This window comes from Sorex fumeus, unplaced genomic scaffold (genome assembly GCF_029834395.1).
Source record: "Sorex fumeus unplaced genomic scaffold, SorFum_2.1 ptg000058l, whole genome shotgun sequence".
Taxonomy (NCBI): domain Eukaryota; kingdom Metazoa; phylum Chordata; class Mammalia; order Eulipotyphla; family Soricidae; genus Sorex; species Sorex fumeus.
Window position 1 is genome coordinate 7,902,594 of NW_026606115.1, and position 8,745 is coordinate 7,911,338.

The window sequence follows — 8,745 nt, forward strand, 5'->3', positions numbered from 1 at the left end:
TGACTGCACTGTTTAATTAACTCCAAAAATACATTAATATCTCTACAAACCGTAAAATTCATAATAGTCCTTTGTTCTGTGAGCCATTTCTAATATTTTAATATAAACAAAAATGTCACACTTTAATTACTTCTTCCCTTGTTGCTATGTTCTGGTATCTCATATCTGATAGTGATACTTTTATCCACACCAAAAGTGTAGCTCTGTTATTCCTCCCATTCCATCCTTTTCCTTCTTCTAATTACAATAGATTTCACAATGACTAGATGTGAATTTACTAATTGTTGTATTTACTAATTGTTTGATTATTAATATTTTCATGAGAGAAAACATCTTTCTTTCAAAGTATGTAATTAATTTAATCAGCTCAACACATACACATTTTATTCCAAATAAACATAATTTTAATAATTTTAAATGACATTTGAGTAAAATGTTTGTGCAGCCAAGTAACCTGCCATGTTCTCCGACCTGTGAGACATGGAATGAAATGTCTGCAAACAGCAAACAGACTCCAGGGTGCCTCTGAAGTCTCTAACTTGTACAGATTTTTCAAAATACCTTGAAGACAATTCCTTGCAGGGGACATTCCTATCTTCTCTCTTATTGATCCCAATCATAGGTATCAAACTCATATCCATGGGATCATATTCTCTATTCACACCAAACTGAATAATTTAAGAAGCTTATGATTGGGTAGGGCGCACTGGCGATGATCAGGGGTAACTCCTGCCTCTGCACTCAGGAAGGACACCTGGGTTTTCTCTGTGTACCCTGCGGGATGTTGGGAATCAACCTCTGGTCTGCTGCATGCAAAGCAAGTGTCTTACCTGATGAGCTCTCACTCTGGGCCCCTACATTCCACTTCTTAATCCCTCCCAAATCCAAAATTTTATGAAATATACATTTGACATTATGCACTATAAGTGTTGACTCCTCTTTCTCTGATGTCTAACATTGATTTATTCATACTCTATTGAGGTCAGATTGAGGTAGGAAATCGTTTCATCCTATATGATTTTCAGAAATAAATGTCTTTCTAAATTAGTGAGACCCTATCAGAATGACACTAAGACTGAAATATTGGGGCTGGATCAATAGTACACTGGGTATAATGCTTGCACTGGAAGAGACAGATATGGTTAGGGTCCCCTGCACCTCAAATAGTCCCCCAAACCTTCAGCAGCGTGTAAACCTGTGTGTATCCAGGTAAATGGATATTCTTGCTAAACTTTCAATATAAATATTGCAAACCATTGTATATACAACTTCAGGGTATCCAGGACTCTTCCCTGAATACCGCCAGGTATGGTGACAAAACAAAACAGAAATTCTGAACGTTTTAGATAAAATAACTTATATGCAGTATATATGATTCATTTACAAAATTTTCAAATACAAAACCAATACTTTCACAAAAAGTGGGAGAAATGGGTGTGCGGAGATAATATAGAGGGTATGTTACTGGCCTTACGCATGGCTGATATGGGTTTGAACCCAGCCCATGTTGTCTCTCAAGCTCATCAGGAGAGACACCTTACCACAAAGCTAGGAGTGAACCTGAACATAGGTAGGCGTAGCCTACAAAGGAAAAAATTGACAGAATACATGATAAGACACTTTCACCCAAAGAAGATATGAACGGCCAGTAAGCATATGAAAAGTGTTTATTATTACTTTGAATCAGGATAATGCAAATCAAAATGATAATAACGTACCTCACACCAGTTATAATGGACTGCATTGAAACTGAAAACAAGTCTTGGTGGTGTGTAGTGAAAAAGGAACCCTCATTCACTGAAAGTAGCAATGCCATCTTGTCCAGTCTTTATGGAAAATTGGGTATTTTTCCAAAAATGTAGAATGGAGCTTCCTTTTGACTTAGTTTGACAAACACAAAAACTTTAATTTGAAAGGATGCATGCACAACTATATTCCTTGCTGCTCTGGCACAATAACCAAGATCCAGAGGCAATCCACATTCTCAACAAGAGACGAGTGGATAAAGAAATTGTGACTGATATACACAGTGGAATATTATGCAACCTCAAGGAAAAAATAAAGTTGTGCAATTCACAGCAACTTGAACTGAGAATGGAATTGAGATTTTCATACTGAGTGAAATCTGCCAGAGACAGAAAGACAAATACGGATAGGCTTACTCATCTGTGGTACACAGAGAATCAAATCAAAGATATAGAGAAAATCACTATTAATCTTTGGTTAATCTTTGCCTTGGTGTTCAAGTTTGAGGGACAGAGTGAGGGGAATGTTTAGATTTAATGGAAATAATATGGGACCATAGGTGGAGGGGAAATACAGAACATATGGGTAATAGATAAGTTAGGTAACAATATGCAACAAAAACATCTAAGTATCAACAACAGCAGGTGGATGGGCATGTAGAGGAATGTTGGACTAGTGGAGGCATAAGGATGGATTGAAAAGACATAGGTACTTCACTGGTGGTGTTGTATATAATAACTGTACATCAGTACTATAAAAGTAACCACTCTAGTAATCATATATCATGAAAAAATAGGAGCTGGAATAATAATGCAGAGGATATGGTTTTTGTTTTGCATGCACTTGACATGGCTTCGAATCCTGCCTCCCTATGTGACCTGGGTTCTATCCCGTAAGCCCCACCAAGAATGATTACTCAGCACAGTTCCAGAAGTGAACCACTAGTACTGCCTGGTGGGGGTCAAAAACCAAACACATATTTCCTAAAGAGAGGAAATTAAGGTCTGGGGCCTGAGAGTAAGTACAGTGATCAGTGAATTTCCCTTGTAGGGAGCTGAACCTGGTTCAATCCATGGGATACCACAGTATCAGGTGAGCACTGCCAGGAGTGATTTCTGAGGATCAAGTCAGCTGTAAACGTCAAGGATTCCTAGATGTGGTGTAAACACAAAGAAAAACCATATAACTTGAGGCTTTATGCAGAACTACTACTAAGCAAAATAATAAAGGTTTGGTTTATCAGTGGTAGCTGTGTTGTCCTTTGTACCCTTCTCAACTTTTTCTCTTTTCATCCCAGATATTAAGAGAAAATGTTTTAGAGAACATTACATTATACTGTTGTTTTTCAAATATGCCATGTCAGTGCCCACTACAATAGAATTGTTATCTGAGTACTAATTTGTTCCCTGAGTGTTCACAAGACGTTCCTAGGAGGACACCGGTGAAAATAGCATAAATAGAGGGCAGAGGCATGAGATTGGGAGCCATTGGATATACAATGGGGAGCTGGATACATACAAGGCCCTAAGGGGGCCATAGTCAGGAAAAACATTTAATAATGTTTTAATATTTCTCTCTCTCCTTTTGGGCATTATGGTTTGCTATATTAATTCTGAAAGTTTAGCAAGAATATCCGTTTGCCTTCTTTTAACACGCAGTTCATGTCCAGCATGATCATTCCAAGCTGCTATTGTCATACCGGTCTCTTCTAGATCTTCTCTACCCTCAGCCCCCCACACACTGGTGGTTAGTTCCAACCATTGACCAGTCCTCAAAACCCCTGGTTTTCCTGGTCATGTATATATGTCTTCAACTATATATTTTTATATACCACAAATGAATGCAATCATTCTATATCTGTCCCTCAACTTTTGACTCATTTCACTCAGAATGATACTATCTATGTTCATCCATTTGTAAGCAAATGTCATAACTTCATTTTTCCTAACAGCTACATAGCATTCCGTTATGTAGATGTGCCATAGTTTATTTATCCATTTATCTATTCTCGGGCAGTCAGGTTGTTTCAGACTCTGGGTATTGTGAATAGTGATGCAATGAACATAGAAATGTAGATGGTGTTTCTCCTGTGTGTTTTGGGGCTCCAGGAAATATTCCCAGAATTAGTATTGCTGGGTCAAACGGGTGCCCAATTTCATTTTTTTTGAGAAACAGCCATATTGTTTTCCTAAAAGGCTGAATGAGTTAGCATTCACAGCATCAATGAAGAAGAGTCCCTTTATTCCATATTCACGCCAATACTAGTTGTTTTTGTTCTTTTGGATGTGTGCCAGTCTCTGTTACATGAGATGATATCTGCATCTCCCTGATGTATTAGTGATGAAACACAGCTTTGCATGTGGCATTTGGCCATTCAAATTTCATATTTGAGAAAGTTTATGTTCATTTCGTCGCCCCATTTTCTTAAGGGATTGGATGTTTTTTCTTGTAAGTTCAACTAGTGCCTTGTATATCTTTGATATTCACCCCTTATCAGAAAGGTATAGGATAATTATCCTTTCACATTTTGTTGGCTATCTTTGTATCCTGGTTAGTTTCTTTTTATATGCAGAAGCTTCTTTGTTTAAGATAGTCCCATTTGTTTATCTTTGCTTCCACTTGCTTGGTCAGTGGAGGTTTATCTTTCAAGACACCTTTAGCTTCAATATCAAAGAGGCATTGAGTGGCAAACATGTTCAGTCCATAGTCCACTTTCGACATGCATCTTCCCTCCTGGGAGGATCCTCCAAACACCCTTTATTTGGTGTTCCCTTCTCTATCTGAGCTGCCCTTTCCTCTAGAATGCCCGACTGGCCACTAAGCTATGGAGTAATCCTCCTGGTGCTGATCTCAGCTATTCTTGGGTATTAATCTCATATTTTGTTACTTTATGTCCCCCAGATGAATGCAATCTTTCTATGTCTATCCCTCACTTTCTGACTCATTTCGCTTAGCATGATACTTTCCATGTTGTACCACTTGTATGTAAATATCATGACTTCATCTTTTCTAACAGCTACATAGTACTCCATTGTGTAGATGTACCAAAGTTTCTTTAACCAGTCATCTGTTCTTGGGCATGCAGGTTTCTTCCAGTTTCTGGCTATTGTAAAGAGTGCTACAATGAACAAACAAGTGCAGATGTCACTTCGACTATACATTTTTGCCTCTCTGGGATATATTCCCAGGAGTGGTATTGCTGGGTCAAATGGGAGCTCAATTTCTAATTTTTTGAGAATCGTCCATACTGTTTTCCAGAAGGGCTGAACCAGTCGACATTCCCACCAACAGTGAAGGAATGTCCCTTTCTCGCCACATCCGCGCCAGCATCGGTTGCTTTTGTTCTTTTGAATGTGGGCCAGTCTCTGAGGTGTGAGATGGTATCTCATTGTGGTTTTCATCTGCATCTCCCTGATGATTAATGATGTAGAGCATTTTCTCATGTGCTTTTTTGCCAATCGGATTTCTTCTTTTTTTATTTTTTTTTTACAGTTGTAAATTTATAATTTTTTGTGCTTTGGTTTCAATTATACAATGATCAGATACCCATCCCTCCACCAGTGCCCATTTTCCACCACCATGGATAATATCCCTCCCACCCCCATCCCCCCATCCCCCCTGTCTCTGTGGCAGGGCAATCCCCTGTATTCTCTCTCTCCTTTTGGGTGTTGTGGTCTGCAAAAGAGGCATTGAGCGGCAAACATGTTCAGTCCATAGTCTACTTTCGACATCCATCTCCCCTCCTGGGAGGATCCTCCAAACATCCTTTATTTGGTGCTCCCTTCTCTATCTGAACTGCCCTTTCCTCTAGGATACCCGGCTGGCCTCTAAGTTATGGAGTAATTCTCCTGGTGCTGATCTCAGCTATTCTTGGGTATTAATCTCATACTTTGTTACTTTATATCCCCAGATGAATGCATTCTTTCTATGTCTATCCCTCTCTTTCGGATTCATTTCGCTTAGCATGATACTTTCCATATTGTACCACTAGTATGTAAATTTCATGACTTCATCTTTTCTAACAGCTACATAGTACTCCACTGTGTAAATGTACCAAAGTTTCTTTAACCAGTCATCTGTTCTTGGGCATTCAGGTTTCTTCCAGTTTCTGGCTATTGTAAAGAGTGCTGCAATGAACAAACAAGTGCAGATGTCACTTCGACTATACATTTTTGCCTCTCTGGGATATATTCCCAGGAGTGGTATTGCTGGGTCAAATGGGAGCTCAATTTCTAATTTTTTGAGAATCGTCCATACTGTTTTCCAGAAGGGCTGAACCAGTGGACATTCCCACCAACAGTGAAGGAGTGTCCCTTTCTCGCCACATTCACGCCAGCATCGGTTGCTTTTGTTCTTTTGAATGTGGGCCAGTCTCTGAGGTGTGAGATGGTATCTCATTGTGGTTTTAATCTGCATCTCCCTGATGATTAATGATGTAGAGCATTTTCTCATGTTCTTTTTTGCCATTCGGATTTCTTCTTTGAGAAAGTTTCTGTTCATTTCATTGCCCCATTTTTGGATGGGGTTGGATGTTTTCTTCTTGTGGAGTTTAACCAGTATTTTGTATATCCTGGATATCAACCCCTTGTCAGATGTGTATTCGGTGAATATCCTTTCCCATTCTGTAGACTGTCTTTGTATTTTGGTCAATGTTTCTTCGGAGGTGCAGAAGCTTCTTAGTTTAAGATAGTCCCATTTATCTATCTCTGTTTTCACTTGCTCAGACAGTGGCATGGCATCTTTGAAGATATCATTAGCTTCAGTGTCATGGAGGATTTTGCCAACTTTGTCTTCAATGTACCTTATGGTTTCTGGTCTGATGTTGAGGTCTTTAATCCATTTTGATCTTACTTTTGTACATGGTGTTAGGCAGAGTTCTGAGCCCATTTTTTTGCATGTAGCCGTCCAGTGATGCCAGCACAATTTGTTAAAGAGGCTTTCCTTACTCCACTTCACATTTCTTGCACCTTTATCAAAGATTAGATGATCATATGATTGAGGGGAGATGTCAGTGTATTCAACCCTGTTCCATTGGTCTGCAGTTCTGCCTTTGTTCCAGTACCATGCTGTTTTAATTATTACTGCTTTGTAGTACAGTTTGCAGTTCGGGAGGTTGATTCCTCCCATTTTCTTTTTCCCAAGAATTGCGTTAGCTATTCGTGGGGGCTTACTGTTCCATATAAATTTCAGGAGTGTTTGCTCCATTTCTTTGAAGAATGTCATGGGTATCCTTATAGGGATTGCATTGAATTTATACAATGCTCTCGGTAGTATTGCCGTTTTGACAATGTTAAGTCTCCCGACCCATGAGCAGGGGATATCTTTCCATTTCCTCATGTCCTCTTTTATTTCCTGAAGTAGCGTTTTGTAGTTTTCTTTGTACAGGTCCTTTACTTCCTTACTTAAGCTGATTCCTAAGTACTTGATTTTCTGGGGCACAATTTTGAACGGGATTGTTTTTTTCATGTTGCTTTCTTCTCTCTCACTGTTTGCATATAGGAAAGCCATGGACTTTTTGGTATTGATTTTATAGCCTGCAACTTTACTATACGAGTCTATTGTTTCTAGGAGTTTTTTGGTGGAGGTTCTTGGGTTCTCTAAGTATAGTATCATATCATCTGCGAATAGTGAGAGCTTGATTTCTTCCTTTCCTACCTGAATGCCCTTAATATCTTTTTCTTGCCTAATTGCTATTGCAAGTACTTCCAGTACTATATTGAACAGCAGTGGAGAGAGTGGGCATCCATGTCTCGTTCATACCATAGTTGTATCAAATTATAAGGAGTTGAGATGCATGAATACCAGCAAAGCACATGATCATTTTGTTTCCACCTTAGATGTAAATAAGATGTCCTATTAAGTGGTAATGGTAGAGTTGATTAAAACATCAACGAATGGGAGCCCCAGAAAACTCACTGAATCTCTGTTGCAGTCTCCTTATTTCCTCAGGATACATTGTCTTATCATCACATCACAGGCAACCCACTAGGTTCCGATGAAATAAAGATTATCCTCATATATAAATTATTTAGGGTGGAGATGAGTTTCTTAAACATCACTCTCAAAATTTTAATTTACATATTTTGCCTTGAAGTACCGCAGTCTTAACCAACCTGAGCAGCAAAGAGAGGGTAAAAAGGTCCTACGTAGGAAGTTTGGCATTTGTGTTTTTTTGTGTGTTGTATGTGTATGTGTGTGTGTATCTGTGTGTGACTTGGGGGAACCGGGTATGAGGTATGTTAGTTCATGGAATGGATCACTACATCAATAATATAGAAAGTTGTCATCCTGGACCAGGACTAAGTCCTGAATTGAGGAAGAGTGACAGGCATGATGATACCTAACTGTCCATAAAATAGTCAGGGGGTAGTGTGGGGAAAAGGCATAACAAAGAAAAAGAAAATAGTGCCTTCCACATAGGAAGAGCACCTGGAGGACAGGAGGTAAACTATGGACACTGGGAGATGGAATGGACACTTGTTGTTGGGATTGTTGTGTAAAAATTGTATACTGAAAATCAATTATTATTATTGAACTTTGTCATTTACAGTGACTCAATCTCTTTTTAAAAATATTGAAAAAATGCAGCCTGTATAATTTTGTACATAGCAATTAAGAGACACTGAGTGGCATGATGAATTAGAAAAGTGAACCCAACACCCTACTGCTGCAAAAAACATATCTGTACAGGCAGAGCAAAGACAGGCTCAATGTCTAAGCTTGGAACACAAACCTTCAATCAAATAACACCCTTAAAAATGATGGGATGCCCATACCAGTATCAAGTCAAATAGACATCAAACTGAAGGACGTTATACGAGAAAGTGAAGGTCATTTATTTACGATCAAGTGAACTGTATATCAGAATTTTCTCACACTCCTTAATGTGTGTGAACTTAATGAGGGACCAGCAAAATACTTAAATCAACAGCTTATTGACTTGAATAAAGATAATGATAGCAATACAATTGTAGTTGGATATTTTAATACCTCTTTGTC

General features: G+C 38.7%; 1 non-coding gene across 1 annotated transcript; it reads left to right on the plus strand.

The window, feature by feature from the left end:
- Positions 1-439: 439 nt before the first annotated feature.
- On the plus strand, positions 440-574 carry LOC130034300 (small nucleolar RNA SNORA70). Its single transcript, XR_008794072.1, has one exon. It is a non-coding gene; the product is annotated as a small nucleolar RNA SNORA70 (small nucleolar RNA).
- The last annotated feature ends 8,171 nt before the right edge of the window (positions 575-8,745 follow it).